The sequence below is a fragment of the Paroedura picta genome, chromosome 4 (assembly GCF_049243985.1).
Source record: "Paroedura picta isolate Pp20150507F chromosome 4, Ppicta_v3.0, whole genome shotgun sequence".
Lineage (NCBI taxonomy): Eukaryota > Metazoa > Chordata > Lepidosauria > Squamata > Gekkonidae > Paroedura > Paroedura picta.
The window spans coordinates 122,652,739-122,672,121 of NC_135372.1; the positions used below are offsets into that span (position 1 = coordinate 122,652,739).

A 19,383-nucleotide genomic window follows, 5' to 3' on the forward strand; every position below is an offset into this window, starting at 1 on the left:
AGGAGGTCTGATGAAACAAGGGAGAACAGATGGCTACAGAATGACTTCTCACCGGGAAAATGAATCAGCTTTTCTGCTTTTACAGGTTGTGCAAACATGTTAGTATGGAACTCTGTTTTATCTGCCCATCTTAACCAGTGAAAGAAGTAATGTTGATTGAAAGCTGGTTAAAACATGATAAGAGATCTTTAACGTTTTAGGGTGACGTATACTTACTGTACCCTGTGCTTCCACATAACATCAAATGGGGACTTCTAGATTTGCCTAGAGATGAACCTCTGCCTCAGTATTTTGTGTCTCTTGTCACAGGAAGAGCTGCCAGCGTTTCCTTTCCGTCATAATGAATCAGAAATAGGAGGCAGAAATCAGTGGTATTTCCTATGCTCTTTGCTGAATGTCCCATTTGAAGTATACCTTATTTTAGGTATTTTTAACTTGTGTTCTTCAGGCTTTAATAAGCTCAGACGCTGTTAAAGTAGGCATATTGAAAATCCAACTTTTTTTTTCTGTGTTGGAGACAACTTTTAATTCATCAGTCACTGGAAAGTTACTGGTGACTTGTGCCTCTGTGAAGTCTGGAATTTCCCTCCAAAAGATGACTCTGCAATTGCCTGGAGTTATCCACTTGAAGCACTGAATCACCTGTCCTAAATCTGAAGTGAAGGTTCACCCTGTCTGCTGTTGAATGGAAAGAGACAGGTCATAACTACTGTACACGCTGGCCTTTGTTGGGAGCTATGCATCACACTGAAGACATAGAATGAGTGTAGACAAGTCATCGGTTTCACATATTTAAAATATGGATTTTGTTAATTTGGATGGCTCAAGGAAGTTTGCTCTATAACACAAATCTATAACACTAAAAGGATTTGTCTGTCCATCTGTTGCATGTATAACTCATCAGAGCATGAAGCTACAGCAATAACAATCCCCAAATCCTCCAGCAACTTAGAACTCACCACCTCCTGAAGGAGATTGTTCCAGTATCGAAAACACCTCGCCATCAGGAAGTTCTTCCTTGGATTTAGACAAAACTGCTTTGCTGTAGACTTCCAACATGATTGAAAAATAAACCTACCCCATGATCCTCATGCTGTTCCTTTAGATATCAGAAGGTGGAAATCATAATCACCTCACAAGCATCTCTTCTCCATCTCTTCTCTCTGATAAATATTTTAGCTATAGCTATGGCTGTTACTCTTTTGCATGTTGATCTTTTGTTAAAATGTTTTATCTTTGGTCTAAGACTGCAAATAAATTTGATTGACTGATCTCATGGAACCAGATTGTCCTGTGCAAGACCAAGGTCTGAGAGTCAAGGCAAGAGCTAGAGCCAGCAGTATCACATATCTGTTGGTCCAGCAAAGGCTGTGGGTGATATGAGGCCTTTAAGTGCTACTGTGAGGAGGTGGAGATACAGACCCCCCCCCTTCCAGGAGCTGGTTGCTGGTACTTAAAGCTGCCATGTCTGATTAGGCCAGTGAGCACTGCAATGGGGCAGAGGTGATTCAGGGGCTGAGTCTGAAGGCAGGGCTGTTTCCCAGGGTGAACAGTCAGACTCTTGGGGTTCCTCCTTAAAATAAAGGAGGGTTTTTTTCTGGTGGTGTCCCAACTGCCTTATTTTGCAGTGGTTCTCAGCGCCCTCCTCCTTTGTGTTTTTTGCCTCCTCATCTGAGAAGAAGTTTGCACGCTGGTCCAACACACAGGATGGCTTTTAAGTGATGTGCAACACCATAGCTTGACCTGAGCAGCTTCGTCGCTACAGATGTAGAACTAGAATAACATACCAACTAGAACTAGAATATTTTTTTGGGGGGGAGGTTTACCATTTTTTTTCTCTTCAATCCACCCCTCTTTTGGACAGGGGAGACTACCCAGACGGAATTAATTCAGTTCATCCTTCTCTTCCTTTTCTGACAGATCTTTAATATTCTCTCTCTCTGTGAGCCACTTCTACTAATGACTGCATTTTTTGGCATCGCTTGAGGAAATTTGAAAGGCTATCTAAAGATCTATTGTTTCCTGTGCTGTCTGCTTTTTGCGGCTCCATTTCTAGTTTGTTCCTTTATCGGCTCAGAACAAATTCCCAGATGACCTCACTTCCTCTGGCCTGCTTTCTCACAGCCCTGCTGAAAACCCTTCCAGTGATCTTTCATTTCAGCGGGCGTTAAAAATTCCTTGGCGTTATGGTCTCCCCTTTGACTCCTGTCACCTTTTGGTTGGTTTGTTTTACTTCAGGGGCATAGAACCAGTTTGTTTTAAAGCACACAAAAAGATTACCTCTCAGAACCATTAGTTAGAACATGACGTGTAAGCCAGAAATAGAGTTATCAGGTCCAGGTTGGGAAAATCCGTGACGATCTGGAAACAGAACCTGGGAAAGGGGAGTTTTAGGGAGGGCAGGAACTTCAACACCTTCCAAAGCAACCATTTACACCATAAGAATGGATATCTGTTATCTGGCCCACAAAGATAAAGTCCAGTGTTACCTTTAAGACCCACCAAGTTTTATTCAAAGTATAAGCTTCTTTGTGAAACTTTGTTAGTCTTAAAGTTGCTACTGGACTCAATCTTCTTCTGCTTCAGACCACCATGGCTACCCACCTGAATCTTTCATCTGGGGAGCAATTGTAATTCCAAGAGAAATGCACCTGGAGATTAGCAATCTTATCTGAGATGTTAGTGTGTTAGCCAACAAACAAACAAAAAAAAAAAGATGGCTGCCAGGGTGAAAGGGAGAAGAGGAAGATTTTACACGATCAATTGCGCAGGGTTGGATCCCACTTGCAATTCCCATTTACAATTTCTGTGTGTGTGGGGGGGGGAGATTTTTGCCAGTTCCTTGCTACTGCAACAGACTCCCCCCCCCCTCCTCCATGCTATGACTTGATCTTCCCAGCAGCAGTAGCACTGTATGGGAACACCTTCTGTTGGAGGGGGAAGTCACACGCTGGTCTCTGGAAGTGCCAGTCAGGAACAAGACTCCTGGAACCGAGAGGAACCATCAGTGCTGCCTTGGTCCAGTGGGCAGGGAACACATTGCCCTGCTTGCAGACCAAAATGGCCTTGGGTGGTGCTGTTCGACACACACACTGGGCATTGCCTACTTCTGGACTGTACCACTTTGCTTTTCTCGACCCGAAGGAGGCTCAAAGAGGTTTACATTTGCCTTCCCTTTCCTCTCCCCACAACAGACACCCTGTGAGGGAGGTGAGGCTGAAACAGCCCTGGTCAGAACAGCTTTATCAGTGCTGTATCAAAGCTGAATAATACGTTGAACTAGTGAAGAGTTCCCAAACAAAACGCAGAAGATCCGGGAACTCTGTGTCATTGTGGTCGACAGCCTCTTTGTGACACTGTGAAATAAGGCGTCATTTATCTTTGTAGGGCTAAGATGGTTCTAGATAATGAGATGATCCTTTAAAAGAAGGTTTATCCTTTTATGTTAAAGAAGATATGGAGCTATATAAATCAACCTGTTAATTCTGGATGCAGAAATAAATTTTAGCAGTGGTTATATTTGCAGGGTCTTTTCTGAACAAATGGTGAAGTATTATGTGTTGCTCACATAGTTCTGGACCTCCTGATGCCCTAATCCAGCCCTGCCCATTAGAAACCAGTTTCTTTTTGCTGTAGTTTTAGGGGTGACTCATATAGCGATGGCTGGTTCAGGATTCCCCCTCCTCCCCAGCCCTAGGTGTGTGAACTTTGTGTTCTCCAGAAACCTCACTGATTGTCCGGGTGTACTTTGAATTTTTGCTTATGCCAGAAACAGTGTACAAGCTGCAGAATCACACATTGCTCCTAATAGATTAAAGACTCTTGAATTGTGTTTTTCTAGACAGCTGCCTCGTCCATTGCTGTAGTGAATTTCCTTTGTTTTGAAAGATTACTGTAATAATCCAGACGCTAATCTTGGCTCTAAGCACAGTGTCTTGTCTTAGAGCATTGTACTCCCGTACCATGTCACCCAATCTAGCACCATAATGTCTCATAATCCTCAGTTTTTCATTTTGCATACCTTCCCATTCAGGGTCTCACCCAGCGGCAAAGACTGATAGTTGAAACGAAGCACATATTTAAAAATTTTGCAGGCTGTTTGAAGAATGACGTGAAGATTAATGTGGTTTTTGTGACCAGGCCACTGAACAGGGAAATGGGAAGTTCTGAGATCTAATTCTGTCTCTCTGCCAAATTCCCCTCTGGACACTTACAATAAGATCTTTATCATCAACTTCCCTTTTAGTAATATGATGAAGATCTTAGCTGGGTGTAGCCAGGCTTGAATGTTTGGAAAGTAGTTTGAAGACTAAGGATGGGGGAATGCCCAAGATGGGCACTCTTAGGAAGCTTGCTTATCCATAGCTACTCCTTTGGTCCTGTTTCTTCTAGGTTAACTAAGCAAGGAATTTTTTGTAAACTGGAAAATGTATTCCATTCCCTCACCTTTCAGTCTCTCTGTGCTATAACCTATTGTAAGAGGAGACAGACAAAACATTCAGTTTGTGTGTGTGTGTGTCTATGTACTAGCAGTTTATGTTGAGTCTTTTATTTAAGTACCCCCCCATGGGAAGAAATTGGACACTGACTTAATGGGACTCAGCAACAGGTAATAACAGCTTGTTGTAAAACAGTGATTAGCAGAAAAATCCTTAGCAGAGGGTACTGACTGCAGCCTAAACCTGTGGATTACAGATTCAGGTGGGAGCCATGTTGACCTGAAGCAATAGAACAAAGTTGGAGTCCTGTGGCACCTTAAAGGTCAGCAGAGTTTAGTTCTGGATGTAAGCTTTCATGTGCACATGTGGTATAGGGGTTAAGAGTTGCAGCCTCTAATCTACAGAACTGGGTTTGCATCTCCACTCTTTCACATGCAGAAGAAGAGTTGGTTCTTATATGCCGCTTTTCCCTACTGGAAGGAGGCTCAAAGCTGCTTACAGTCGCCTTCCCTTTCCTCTCCCCACAACAGACACTCTGTGAGGGAGGTGAGGCTGAGAGATTCCTGATATTCCGGCTGGATCTGAAAAGCTTTATCAGTGCTGTGGCGAGCCCAAGGTCACCCAGCTGGCTGCATGTGGGGGAGTACAGAATCAAACCCAGCTCACCAGATTAGAAGTCTATACTCCTTACCACTACATTTCTCTTAGAGCTGTTTGTGCAGAGCAGTTCTGTTAGGGCTCTCTCAGCCCTACCTACCTCACAGGTTATCTGTTGTTGGGAGAGGAAGGGAAGGGTGTTTTCAAGCCACTTTCGGTCTCCTTCAGGTAGTGAAAAATAGGATATGAAAACCAGCTCTTCTTCAGACTCCATGATGAAGCATATCTTTTGAAGTGTGCTTGCGCATGATAGCTTATGCCCAGAATGAAACTTTATAGGTTTTAAAGGTGTCACTGGACTCAAAGGTTGACCTATGAATGTGAGTCTGCCTAGACTGGAGCTGACTCTGCCTTGGATTGCACGGTTGGTTTCCTCCCTGTAAATCTAGCTCCAGAACCTGTGGTGCAGCAAGAGACACTTTGAACCAGGCATGACTCTTGGAACCTTGGGAGAGAAGAATGCCTCTGAGTACACCGAGTGGCTATAACCAACCCCAAGCCTTTGAAATTTGGGGACAGTGGGGTAGCTTCTAAGCAGTGCCAGAAAAATCCTTCTTTAGGAAATCCCCTCTGCAAGAATGTTGTTGCCAGCATGACTTAGTAGTAGTACCATTCCAGAGAGTAAGATGTGTAAGCTTGTTGCAGCAAACACATAAACAGGAGTCTTGAAGGTGTCACGAGCCCCCTAGTATTTCAAAGTGCTCAACACAATTATCTGGTCTGTCAAACAAGGACAAGGATCCTTGCTGAGACAGATACTTGCAGGTTACTGTATTCCTGCCATCACGAGAAGCAGAAGGGTTTTGATAGCTGATCTCCTAAACATCCTCCTCATCTTTCCCGTTCTTCTGTTGTCCTGTAATGCCACTCTGTGCAGTGGTCATCTGTGTTTACTGAAAATTCTTTAGTAGTCTGCAGGAGTAAAAGCCTTCAGCAGGTCCAGAAATAGACAAGCTACTGCAGCTGAGCATCCAAAAGACTGCAAGGTCAGTCCGAAATGGGGTTCTCAGGTCCAGGTTGGGAAAATCTCTGGAGATCTAGGAGCAGAACCTGGGGAGGAGGAGTTTTAAGGTGGGGAGGAGCCTCTGCAGGGGTACATTGCTGTAGAGTCCACCCTCCAAAGCAGCTCAGTGTAGCATAAATAAGATTCAGCCGTCGTACCTATCCCAATGAGTTTAATTCACAAACATTGAAGGCAAATTTACTTTTGTTATTGTGACTGCAGACCATTAAGTTGTCACCAGTTTTCTTGTTATTTAAACTCAACTATGCTACTGGTAGGATTGCCAATCTTCAGGTGGGGCCTGGAGTTCTCTTGGAATTATAACTCCAGAGATCAGTTCCCCTGGAGGAAATGGCAGCCTCAGAGTGCAAATCCTGTGGTAGGCCATCATCCAGAGCTGCAATTCCTTCTCTTGTTTCTCCCCTCCACAGGCATCACTCTCAAATCTCCAGGAATTTCCCGGGCCTGAGTTGGCATCCTTTTGTGTGTATAGTCTGCAGGGCCATGTGATTTGGCACTGCAGTCTTCAGCTGCTTGGTGGGTGGCCAGTTGAGTCTTGGAAGCTGCAGCTACTGGCTGGCTTGCTTGAGACACTGCAGTCAGAAGAAGATGGGGCGAAGGAAAGAGTTGGGAGGAATGCCAGAGAAGTTGGTGCATGTTCCTTGCTAATCTACTCTTCAGTGCAAACACTGTGCGCTTGCTGAGAGGCAATAGAGGCTTGGATGGATGTACTTCAGACTGATGCTACAATATTACCTACTGGATAGGTAATGCTTCTGAACTGCTTTATAAAACATCTTGCTTCCATTGTACCCTGCCTAAATCATAAGAAAGTACCCCAGAATACTGTGGATAGGAACAAGCAAAAAGTCCAGGTCCTTTTTCACAGCTTGACTGCACAGGTAGTCCTGTTTGGGTGGGCAGGGAAAGAAGATTTTGTTCTCCCAAAACTGATTTCGATCTACCTCTGCTTCACTGGGTTATTTGGTCTGAGCTGGCACGGCATGGGGCTTTCTCATATGATAACTTCTTCCTTTGTTTCCCCGTGTGGTTAATTATATGTAACCTACCCTTGAACTCGGTGTGTGTATTTTCTTCCTAGTCCTGCTCCTGTCTCTGCCCTGCTGCAGCTCTGCTTCTGCAGCCACAAGTCTTCTTGACTACTTTGTATGCTGCAAAAGACACAGGCGAAAGTCCCACTCGACCGATTTCCTCACTTAATGTGTTTTAATTGTTTTATTAATTTCTAGTGGCAGGCTACATGGTGATTGCTGCCTGGGAATGTGCCCCTGTTAGGAAAAACATATACAGACCCAGGGATTGCTCTGTCCTTCCCTACCCAGTATTTTCTTCTCAGTTGGCCGTGGTTCTCCAAGTTCCCCCTCCCCATTCATGTTAACTTAAGGTCTTCTACCTGGGGATTCTGGGATGAAACATTTTCCAAGGAAGCACAATAAAATTAGAGCAGGGTAGTCAAACTGCGGCCCTCCAGATGTCCATGGACTACAATTCCCATGAGCCCCTGCCAGCAAACGCTGGGAATTGTAGCCCATGGACATCTGGAGGGCCGCAGTTTGACTACCCCTGGTCTATAGACTATAGTCTGAGGAAGAGTACTTGCACTCGAAAGCTCACGCCTTGAATAGATCTTTGTTGGTCTTAAAGGTGCCACTGGACTCTGATTTTATTGTGCTACTTCAGACCAACACGGCTACTCATTTGAAATTTTCCAAGGAAGACTAGTGGTCTGTCACCGAGCTGTGCCCCTCTCCCTTTATTTTGAAGGAAATCCAGTCTTGCTTTCGATTGCACACTGGATTTGCTTGTTTATAGTTTTAAACTCAGCACAGCCTTGAACGAGGCATGGCAGGGGGCATGCGTAAAACGGTGCCCTCCCAGCACAGCTGCCCGAACAGAAAAGGCTCTTGGGCACAGAGAAAGAAAATGTTCAGGTGGGGGGGGGGGAGGAAGAGAGAGAGAAAGAAACAGCGCTGCACTTGTCGCTGTTGGAGAGCAGATTCAGATGTAGATTGGGCAAAAAAGTTAGTTTCATTGGTATGGGGAACAAACATGTTGCAAGATGTTCCGAGGAGACGGTAGAAAGGAATGCAGGTTTATGACGGAGGAAGCTTTTAGAGGCAGGGAAGAAAGCCGTCTCTGACTTCAGATTAGAACTATTTATCCTGCACAGCTGAGACTAAACATTCTGGAGAGTTTAGTTGGTGAGGCGCAAAAGCTCGGAGCCCTTTGCTTTACAAGGACTGAGCCTGGACGTGACTGGGAGGCTGTGTTCCCTTATAAGTAAGCAAGCCACAGCCATGGAACCGGTGAATGGGTCAGGTGACAATTGGTCATTCTGCATTTTTTGCCCTTCCCCAGAGGAGAATGCTTCTTCCATCTTAATTAAACAAACACACACATGAGAAGAAAGGTAATGTGACTCTCAGGTTGTTTCCAGGCCCAGTTCAATAGGCTTATTTTTTTAACCTTCAAAGTCCTAGATGGTTTGGAACACGTGTACTTTGAGGGACCACCTTACCCAGCATAATCCTGGCCATATATTTATGTCTCCTTAAAAGACCCTGCTTTGTATTGCTCTGCCATAGAGCACATGACTGTCGGTAAGAATAGACAGTCTGAAATGGAGCAGTGGTCTGAGTCATGTTCATGTGTTCAAAAGTCAGTGATCTTGGAGCAGCACAGTAGCCCAGAAACTCAGCTGTGAACTGGATTGCCGGTCTTCTCTGTCCTATGAGATCTTAAGAATGCTTTGGCAAGCTATCATATCTTCCGGTTTCCTTCTACAATATAGTAGGGTTCGCTGGGTGAGACAGGGCCTCAGTTGTAGCACCAAGATTACAGAATCTTCATTTCCTGTGAGGAGGCATCCTGTCCCATCCCTTAGCTTTTGGCTGTCGGTTGGCTGGCTTAAAAGCAGTTTAGGTGGTCCTTAGTGGGGTTGAACTGTTGAGTTGCTGCTTGTTTTACTTCCGATTTTGCTTGATCTATTTCTTACGGGTTTTGCTCTTGGTTCAGTAACTGATTTTGTAAATGTTTACATAATGCTTTGGGAGTCTTCATTGCAAAACTTTGGCCATATAGAAAAAAGCCTAGATTGGAAGATCTTGATCCAGGCCCTGGCTCTGCCACAGATTTCATTGGTGACCTTGGGATAAGTCAAGAAACTTCTTCCTTTGTTTATGTAATGCCAATAAAGGTGTCTTGAGTCTTTCTTTGTTTACAGGTCAGGATGCCAGAAGAATAATTTAATATTGCACAGGTAACTCATCCTAAACATTAGTGGCTCCTAATATCTCACTATGGGCGGAGCTCTGCACCCACCTCCAGAAGCCGGCCACAAGGGGGCTCCCATGGCGCTCTGCCTCAGCCACCGATTGGCAGGCTGAACGGCTGTGGGGCCATCGGCTCAGCTACCAATGTCCGCAGCAGCCCGGCTGGTTGCGGGGCCATCCCCCCGCCACACACCAGTACTGGCCACTCAGGTGCGGTGCTACACAGTGACCGGCTCTGGTGCAGTTGGCCCCGCAGGCAGCAGGAGCACCAGGTAAGATGATCGCGGTGCTGTCATGGAGGGCCTTCTGCTAGTGCCGCTGCGTTCCTCGATGCAATGGGCTTTCAGTCTAGTTACATAATAAGGTGATGCTGCAAAGCTGCCGCTAGCCTTGGTAGAGCATTGTGACAGACTGCCTCAGAGAAGCTTTAACCCTTGTCAGTCTGTCGCAACAGTCCACCTAGGATAATGCCTCAGACTCTGCGGGGCATTAACCCTTGATGGTCTGTCACAAACATATCCTGATCTTATGCTACACAGCAATTTCAGACATTGGTTCCCAAGTGGTGGCTCTATACATCTGCAGACCTTTGTTTAGATATAGGTGGTATGAGGATAATGCAGCATTAAAAACCTTAGTGGGGCTTAGATTAGCACAATATGCATGCGCTAGACACATCTTCTCGTGAGCCATATTTCTCGTGAGCCATATTACCATAGTAGGAGAGATGCTTACTTAATTATTCTTCCAATTAAAAAGCAGCTACTTAAATCTTTGAATGGATCTCCATGTGTTTTTTTTTAATGTATGTTTTTAAAATATGCTTTCCAACCATATTCTGCACAAAGATGATAAAGAGTTGGTTTTTATAACCTGCTTTTCACTGCCTGAAGGAGTTTCAATGTGACTTACAATCGCCTTCCCTTCCTCTCCCCACTATGGACTCCCTATGAAGAAGCAGCAGCAGCAGAAGATTTATTTTATTTATTTACTAGCTACAAAACCTGTTCCTAAGAACGGGCCCTGAAAGGGTCCCTGCCCCTGGCCAGGCAGTTTAAGGTGGCTTTGGGCCGCAGCTCGGAGCCAAATAAAGTGGGGTGGGTGGGGGCTGGGTAGCTCATTAGCAGGCCCAGCCTAGCAGGCCAAGAGGCCCTTGTTAGCAAGCCCTCAACCACACCCTTTGCCCAGGGCCCTCTTACCTGCTGCTGGCTCCAGGCACTGAGGCGTCTTGAGAGCAAAGAGGCTAGAGTCCAGGGCCGGAGGACAGGAGCCGCAGGGGCAGGGCCAATCAGGGCAAAGCTGGCTGCACCCTGATTGGCCCTATTCCAACTTGGACAGCCAGACACGTCCCAGCCCCTAGGCTGTTTCAGAAATATATAGAGGAACAACAATGGATAAGGATTTACTTACTTATTTATATACCGCCCTCCCCAAAGGCTCAGGGCGGTTTACAGGAAACAGGAAAAAGATACAGATAACATATGGTAACAACATGTGATAACAGCAATTAACAGCAGGTAACAAGTACCTTAACATGATAACAACATGATAACATTTGAGAATGATGGAACTGCAAAAGAGCCTCAGCCCAACTCTTACTGGGACCCAGTGGGTTCGTTCTTATATGCCACTTTTCTCTACTCGAAGGAGTCTCAAAGCTGCTTACATTCACCTTCCTCTCCCCACAACATACACCCTGTGAGGTAGGTGAGGCTGAGAGAGACCTGATATTACTGCTTGGTCAGAACAGCTTTACCAGTGCTGTGGCAAGCCCAAGGTCACCCAGCTGGTTGCATGTGGGGAGCGTAGAATCAAACCCAGCTCGCCAGATTAGAAGTCCGCACTCCTAACCCCTACACCAGGCTATGAGGTAGGTGAGGCTGAGAGAGCTCTGATAGGACTGCTCTATGAGAACAGCACAATCAGGGCTGTAACAAGCCCAAGGTCAGCCAGCTGGCTGCATGTGGAGGAGTGGGGAATCAAGCCCAGCTAGCCAAATTAGAAGCCGATGCTTTTAACCCCTCCACCAAGTTGGCCAGTTCTGTGGTTTCTTGAAGCCTGAAGAATGTTTCAGGGTTTTCTCAATGGTAAAAAAGTTCTATTCTTCTATAGAAAAGTTCTGTAGAGCAGAAAGGCTGTTCTATTGTGATAAAAAAAGAAAAGTACTTCTTTCTCTACCTTAACTAACTAGCTAACATAACCAATAAAATCTATAGTCCTCCCTCTTTTCATCTCCAGGTTATTCCAATATAGCCAATAAAATTTATAGTCCTCCCTCCATTCATCTCCCGGTTATTCCTCCCACTAAACTGAAATCTGATTACTGAAAGATGAAATTATACAATTTCCATAGAGTAGATTAAAAGATGCATAGGTCAATTAATGGGCAGGAATAACAGAGCACTATAAAGTATTATGGATGTTTTTAAGCTTTTTAATTGTGGTTTTATAATATGATGTCAGTGGATATATATTGTAAACCTGTCTGTAGGGAGGACAGTCTAAAAAATCAATCAATAAATAAATATAGCAAAATATCTTTCTCTGGTTGCCGGGGAGGAGGGCAGGGAAGGCACAGATGCTGAGTTCGGTTTTAATGGTCTGTCTCCTTCCTCCCTCTCTCCCCCTGGGGGGTCTCCAGCAGCTTGGCTTGTGCCTCTGGCTTGGAGACCGTAATGTGTCGCTAATGTCACAGGCTGAGGCTCCCAGAATTCCTTGACAGGCATCTTTTGTGCTCCCTGCTGAGCCCAGGCAGCTTCAGAGAAGAAGAGAGCTACTCTTCGTCTTAGTTCTTGTGTGGGGAGGAGGGAGTGCGTAGATGATTACCCGGTCCCTTGTCAGGAAGTGGCGGCAGCATGTGGTAAGGGGAGGGGGAGGGACTGGAGCAGTTGAAGCACTTAATTTGAGCTGTGGTGGGAGGGGGGAATGCTTATCTTTCCCTTGCCTTTGCTGGGATTTGGGGCATTAATGCTTAAGGGCAGTGGGTGGATGGGAAATCTTTGTTGTTGTTCTCTGGCTGAGGTTCTACAGACGGTATTTATTAGGGCTCTGAGTGGCAGCTGGTGTTTGGGTGCCAATTTGTGGAAGGGTGAGGGCGCTCACTGAAGACGGACTGCTGTGGCAGGCCTGAAGGGGAAGACGAAACCCAATTGTTAGGAAGGCTGTGAAGCCGTTTATTTACTTTGAAAGGGTTAACGGAAGCAAACCGGTCTGAATGAAAAGCCATTCATCGTAATCCCAGAAGTGTGGGTCTCCTTGTGATTCCTCAGCTGTCAGGTAAAAGCATTTTTGCTTAAAGGCACATTTCTGCACTCCCATGTCCAATGCATGACCCCTGGCATAGAAGTTACGAGGATAAGCTGTGATCTGGCAATTGTACTTAATGAGGAAGAGGTACGTTAATTCTGGGAATAATATATGTCTAACTGCTGGAAGGTTGGAATATATATATATGTATCGTTGCTTATTCTGGCACCTTAGTCTGTAGCATGGTGTCTGAGCTCAGCTATGATGTTTAGCAGTATGCTTACTGTTCTTTTACAATTGGTTGAAATCTGTTATTTCCTCTTTACACGGCTGGTACAAGAATCACTGCACCGCACAGAGAAAACTTGTGTTTCTATGACTGTAAATAAAATAGTGTTTCAGAAGTAAATGCTGAAAGTTTCTAATTGAAACTAGATACAGTCATTGAGTAAATCTTTGTGGTAAGATATGAGCACTGTTCTAATGCCTCCACTAGATGGATGGGATGGAGCTGAATTTACTTCAGTTTCCCCTCATAGCATTCAGCGAGGGATACTTGGCTGGTTTAGAAGTATAGAGAGCCAGCTTGGCGTGGTGATTAGAAGCGGAGACTTCTAATCTGGTGAGACGGATTTGATTCCCTGCTCCTCCACATGCAGCCAGCTGGGTGACCTTGGGCTCGCCACAGCGCTGATAAAGCTGTTCTGACTGAGCAGTGATATCAGGGCTCTCTCAGCCTCACCCACCTCACAGGGTGTCTGTTGTGGGGAGAGGAAAGGGAAGGCGACTGTAAGCCGCTTTGAGACTCCTTAGGGTAGAAAAAAGTAGCATATAAGCACCGACCCTTCTTCTAAATATTCATGTAAGATTATATTATTATAAAGAAAAATGTATATTTTGAAAAATAATTTATGATTATAAGAAACAGTTGGGGGCAGTGGGAGTGGATCCTAACCGTACATTGTTATTTCTGTGAGCAAAGTCCAAAGCTTTCCTTTAACTTAAGTAGAAGGAAGAACCTCTGCCTGGATAAAGACTTTGGAGGCTGGTTGGATCCACCCCACTATAAAGAGTAAGAAATTAATGTCGTCAGTTGCAACAAACTCAGGAAAGATTATGTTGCAATAAAGGTGTCAGTTTTTAAAGTGCCATCAAACACAGTTATTTTGACTGTAGCAACTTAACACAGATAGCTACCCCTCTGGAATTCACAACTGTGTTTTTTCTACATTCTCTTGGGCAGTTTCTCCAAGATGAACAACTGCAGTGACAAAAAGCATATCTTAAAGGGTATGTTTTGAAGCCAGTGTGATGCATTGGACTACAGTCTTGTAGACTAAGGTTTGAATTCCATCACTCTGCCATTTAAAAAAAAACTGTCTGGGTGACTTTCAGGTGGCTCTGAGGACAAAACAAGGGAGAAGAGAACCACGTAAGCCAAGGGTAGTCAACCTGTGGTCCTCCATATGTTCATGGACTACAATTCCCATGAGCCCCCTGGCAGGGGCTCATGGGAATTGTAGTCCATGGACATCTGGAGGACCACAGGTTGACTACCCCTGACGTAAGCCACTGTTGGTCCCCATTGGGATACAAATATCTAAATAGAAAAGTCCTAGATTAAATTCTTGCTTCAGCTACAGATTGTTTTGATGACATTATCCATGCTAATTTTCTGCCTTCACCTTCCCTCTTCAGTACAGGCATAATGATACTTACTGGCGTCTTGATTGGATTGGTGAGATAACAAAGTGCTTTGACTTTGAATTCTGGATAATTATCACCCAGGGACTTCCTCATTCGGTCCACTATAATGTATATTCAGTGTTGTGTCAAATGCAACATCACTTCCAGCATGGAACCAGATATGGCCACTCATTAGATGAGTTGGTCGCTGACTGGCTCAGCAGAACGTTGGCTGCCATCAATGAGATCGCTCCCCGGTGTCCTCTCCGACCCCACCTAAAGCAGGCACCTTGTTAAACTGAGGAGCTACGTAACAGGAAACGGGAGCTGAGAACATCCTATAGGAGGTTTATGAGATGTGTGCTGCCCTAGCTATGTGATGGTAGCAAAAGTTGATACACGTGAGTTTTATGCAGCTCCCATCACATCTACTGGCTCATGCCTGGCACAATTGTTTAGAGTAATTTAGTTTCTCATTGCCTTAGAAGTTAGGTGTTGAAATGGTAGTCAATTGGAGATGAGCTCTGAGGCATTTGTGAGCTATTTTGTGGATAAAGGCTTGTCGCTGTGACCTTCCACCTGTGACCTTCCACCCACCTTTGATATAGTAAAAGAACGTGGAGGTCCCTTGGTCGTCCCTGGGAGATATGTTTGATGGCTTCAGACAACTCTCACTGACTGAAGTAGATAGGTTGCTTACCTCAATGAGGCTGACCACATGCCTACTGGATCCCTGTCCTTTGGTTGCTCAAGACAAGTGACAAGAGAATAGGAGGCACTCTCTGGGATATTATAAACCTCTCCCTGTCTACAGGGGTGTTCACAGGGAAGGTGAAAGAGGCAGTTGTTTGGCCACCGTTGAAGAAACAATTGTTGGACCTGCTGGACCTGGCCAATTACTTTTTGCATCTTGTGTTTCTGGGGAAGGGCTGCTGCAGACCAACTTTTAGCATACCAAAATGCAACTTCAGTCCTCGACTCTTACTAGTCTGGTTTCCAGCTGGGGCACCGGGTGAAGATGGTTTTGGTCACTCTAGTGGATGACCTCTGATGCCAGTTGGACCAAGGCAGATGGTCCCGCTCATGTTGCTAGACCTCGCGGCAGTGTTCAGCTTGGTAGACTATGAGCTTTGTGCTCACTACCACACCACTGCTGGAGTTCAGGAGACAGCCCTTCAGTGGCTGATCTTCTTTCTCCAAGGTCATGGGCAGAGGGTAGCCATGGGAGATAAAGTGTGGCACCGCTGCCAACTCCCATGTGGAGTTCTGCAGAGTGCAGTTCTGTCCCCCATGCTATTTAACATCTTTTATGCACCCTCTTGCCTAGCAGGTCCAGGAGTTCAGGCTTGGATGTCATCAATATACAGCTGACACCCAGCTCTACTTCCTGATAGACGGCTGTCCAGATTTGCCCCCTGAGAAATTCGCCAGCTGCCTGGAAACAGTGGTGGTCTGGATCGGTGGTCCCCAACCTTTTTATCACCGGGGACCGGTCAACGCTTGACAATTTTACTGAGGCCCGGGGGGGGGGTAGTCTTTTGCTTAGGGATGTCACCGCCGCCTGAGCCCCTGCTCCACTTGCTTTCCTGCCGGTGCCCCTGACTTCCCACCACCCGCTGGGCAGTGCTGCCAGCAGCAGCTGCGCAGTGCCACGCTGAAGGGGAGCCTCAGCCATGGCGGCCGACGGAGAACACCAAAGGTGAGCCGGCGGCAGAGTGGCAGGGCAGCCCCCAAAGCAGCAGCCAGGGAGGAGTGCAAGGAGGAGCCGCGGCCTGGTACCGACTGATCCACGGACCAGTACCGGTCCCAGGACCGGGGTTGGGGACCACTGGTCTGGATCAAGCACAGTCACCTGAAACTCAGCCCCTGAAAGACAGAGGCCCTGTGACTTGGTAGGAAAGGCCCAGGAAAGGAAGCACACTTGCCCTGCCTAGATGGGCTGCAGCTTAAGGTTGCACAATCTGCCAGGAACTTGGATGTGATCTTATCCCCCCCTACCCCTGAGGAGCACTTTGCTCTACCAGTACCAACTGACTGGTGATCGCTGGCCCTCGAGACATATGCTTGGCCTCAAGCAGGGCCATGACCTTCTCTATCCTGGCTTGCACCTGGTGGAATGAGTTCCTGGCAGAACTGCGGACCCTGTAGGAGCTTGCTCGGTTCTGAAGGGCCCACAAAACTGAGCTCCTCTGCTGGGCATTCGGTTGGGGCCAATGAATTGTAGATCAACATCAGAAATGGCCCCCTCTTAACAATACTCCCTCCCCGTCTTCCAGAATGGGAAACGTGGGACAAAAGGCAAGACTTTAGTCAAAGCTGCTGTAAGTGCATGATTATTTAAATATGTATGGTTTTAATGGCTTCGATAATGTTTTCAATTCACTTGTAATACAAATGTTGTACACTGCCCTGAGCCAGCTACACCAGTATGGGCAGCCATATAAATCTAAGCGTAAAATAAATAAATGGTGTTATCACATTGGGGCAGCACTCTAGGATTCACCCCAACTCTATAACTAAACCCTACAATTTGGGGTGAATTTTAGGGCATTGCGCTGACCCAGGGATGTCACTTTGATTTTGTGCCAGGACTGATGCGGTGCCCTGGTGCCGCTTGCTATAGGAGACCTGCCACTCCCAGCCTTTCATGTACAGTCATCCTGTCACAAGGAAGGCTATGATTATTTATAGCATATTGTGCAGGAATTTATAGATCTCTGATTCTAATTTTGTGTGTATTAAGTTATGTGATGCTTTCTTTTTTTCTTTTGACTAGTCTGTTTTTTTTGGGGGGGGGAGGGGACTCTCAATACTTTTTTTTTTTTTAATGGCTTATGGCCAAAAATGTGGTGTACCAGGAAGAGACTGTATTCTCAGCTGGTGATTTTGTAAAGCAATACAGGAGTTATTGGAAACTGATAAAGAATCATCCTTGATATGATTGCCTAAGATGTGTTGTTTGATGAACCATCAGTAACTTTGCTTGGCTCTTTGGAGCATGGTGGAAAAGTCTGACAGGGAAGCTTGTTATCAAATCTATTGATTACTGTAAAAGTAAAATGGGCTTTGGAACTGGAAAGCTACAGTACTGTTGAGCATTTGTGGCTAGGTTTGGAAGTATTGCTGTAGTCTGTGTTGGTCATGAAAGCCTAAATAACTTGCAGGTAAAATGGATTTTATTTACAAGTTCCTGGTTCACCAGGTGACGTTGTTATGGTGCAGGACAAAATAACAAAAATAATTGACGTCCTCTGGATAAGTTCCTTTAGAGCAAGGCCAGATCCTGAAGATGAAACTGAAATACTTTGGCCACCCCATGAGAAGGAAGGACTCCCTGGAGAAGAGTCTAATGCTGGGAGCCATCGAGGGCAAAAGAAGAAGGGGATGACAGAGAATGAGGTGGCTGGATGGAGTCACTGAAGCAGTCGGTAGAGGACAGGAAAACCTGGAGGATCATTGTCCATGGGGTCGCGATGGGTCGGACACGACTTTGCACCTAACAACTATAATAGCTGCGCTTTGGTTTTCAAAATATAATTCATGCCCATGGCCCATTGGCATACTCTCCCTTCAAGCGGCAGGATGGTAATAGACAAGGCTACAGTTTGAATCCACCAGCACATTTGCATAAATGAAAACACATCTGCTGGAGGAGTACACCTTTCTTGACTCTTCCCTCCTGCTGCAGCCCCAAATATACTGCCAGATGCTGGTTGTGAGGACCAAGAACACTCCCTCCCCTATGGCATTTTATGCTGCAGTGGGAAGGAGGAGGGAAGGATGCTGTGTTCCATGGGCAGTCGTACTTCCATCCACAGAAATGCTCCAGTAGCTCCAAGTCTGAATGTCCCTTATTGTGATTCTATACTAATTTGGTGCTGAACTGAGAATTCAATTCAGCAGCAGTCTGAGAGTCTCAGCATTCAGGTTTCTAGCCGTTATGGCAGCCAGAATATTGTGAAAAGCATGTGGGTAGTGTCTGGTGAAATATTCTGCCACTCCTCTTTCTTCTTGCTGTTTATCCAGGGGCTGAGCGTCAGTGTAGTTATTTCCATGAGTACCAGAAAGGCAATAAATTATGCAGGTCCAATGTGTGCAGATGGTACCAATTCTCATAATTTACACAGCTCAGAGGACAGATTTTTTTAAAAGTACAAAGCACATACATTGAGTAATGGATTGCTCTAAAATTCAGTTTCTGGAATGAGCTGGGATCTTTGGAAGAAGAAAAAAAAAAAAGCCAGACACATCTTGGAGAGCATGCTTTAGCATGTAGAAAACCATATGCTAGAATTATAGTGAATCATGCTATGTTTCATTTATGCTATTCATTTACTGAAGGCATCTGGTCGCAGTGTTTGCTGTCTGCTCTACATACATTACGGATGGCAGTGATTGCTTGTATTATCCACTCCTTGGCACTGGATAAATGCAGTTGCACTGACATGCCCCATGGTAGCACTGCACGATGCCAATAGTTATTTATTGGCTACTCTGGTATTGCACAAATGGGTGTTTCAGCCAAATCACAACTGGGAAATGAGAAACATCTCTTCTGATGCCAACGATATGAATCTTTTGGGGTGGAATTGCATGCGAGGAGAAACTTGAAGGTGTTCCATAAAGCAGTGGTCCCCAACTTTTTTTTATGACCGGGGACCGGTCAATGCTTGACAATTTTACTGAGGCCCAGGAGGGGGGTAGTCTTTTGCTGAGGGACTTTGCCCTGCTCCACTTGATTTCCCGCCGGCGCTCCTGACTTCCAGCTGCCTGCTGGGGGGTGTTGCCAGCAGCAGCTGTGCAGTGCAATGCCAAGGGGGAGCCCCAGCCATGACGGCCACTGGAGAGCACCAAAGGTAAGCCAGTAGCAAAGTAGCAGGGCAGCCCCCAAGGGAACAGCCGCGGAGGAGGACAAGGAGGAGCCGTGGCCCGGTACCGACTGATCCACGGATCAGTCCCGGTCCCCCGACTGGGGGTTGGGGACTACTGCTATAAAGAGTATCTCTGTACCTAGTTCTCTCCCAGTGCATTGGGTAGCTAAACTTACCCTGTATACTTA

The 19,383-nt window shown here is 45.8% G+C and overlaps 1 protein-coding gene across 9 annotated transcripts in view; it reads left to right on the forward strand.

Moving 5' to 3' along the window:
* The window catches only part of SRC (SRC proto-oncogene, non-receptor tyrosine kinase), a 111,960-nt gene that overhangs the window by 7,391 nt on the left and 85,186 nt on the right, over positions 1 to 19,383 (forward strand). The window contains exon 1 of one of the 9 annotated variants that reach the window (XM_077335460.1): positions 12,233 to 12,252. The exons of 6 other annotated variants lie outside the window; for them this stretch is intronic. The gene's annotated coding sequence lies outside the window, so the exon portion shown is untranslated. Of the gene's footprint in view, positions 1 to 12,232; positions 12,253 to 12,333; positions 12,669 to 12,764; positions 12,786 to 19,383 lie in introns of those variants that run through there. 2 more of the 9 variants (XM_077335456.1, XM_077335459.1) reach the window with 2 other exon arrangements.